The following is a 238-nucleotide window of genomic DNA, read 5'->3' as shown; positions in this document are numbered from 1 at the left end:
GACACATTATTCGCTATAGTTTAGAAAATGGTAATAAAATATGACAAGAATTCAGAGTTAAACTGTGTCAGAACAAATTCATCTTGATAATGTTAGGTAATTTTGATAGAAAGGTATGTAATAGATTACAATCAACCAAAAATGATTCAGACAGCTGCAGTATTTACAGTATTTACACAACTATCAATACTTAGTCGGGCAACCCTTAGCCTTAATGACAGCCTGTAGCATGCTGCCA

The 238-nt window shown here is 33.2% G+C and overlaps 1 protein-coding gene and 1 long non-coding RNA gene across 2 annotated transcripts in view; one reads left to right on the top strand and one right to left on the bottom strand.

The window, feature by feature from the left end:
• LOC107675884 (chromosome-associated kinesin KIF4A-like) overlaps positions 1-238 on the bottom strand; it is a 45,825-nt gene that overhangs the window by 27,909 nt on the left and 17,678 nt on the right. The window lies entirely within an intron of this gene.
• LOC107675885 (uncharacterized) overlaps positions 1-238 on the top strand; it is a 13,607-nt gene that overhangs the window by 7,165 nt on the left and 6,204 nt on the right. The gene's annotated exons all lie outside the window — the stretch shown is intronic.

The sequence above is a fragment of the Sinocyclocheilus anshuiensis genome, unplaced genomic scaffold (genome assembly GCF_001515605.1).
Source record: "Sinocyclocheilus anshuiensis isolate Anshui unplaced genomic scaffold, SAMN03320099.WGS_v1.1 scaffold2507, whole genome shotgun sequence".
NCBI lineage: Eukaryota > Metazoa > Chordata > Actinopteri > Cypriniformes > Cyprinidae > Sinocyclocheilus > Sinocyclocheilus anshuiensis.
The sequence above is the reverse complement of the archived record's forward strand: the minus strand, read 5'-3'. Positions and strand labels throughout refer to the sequence as shown.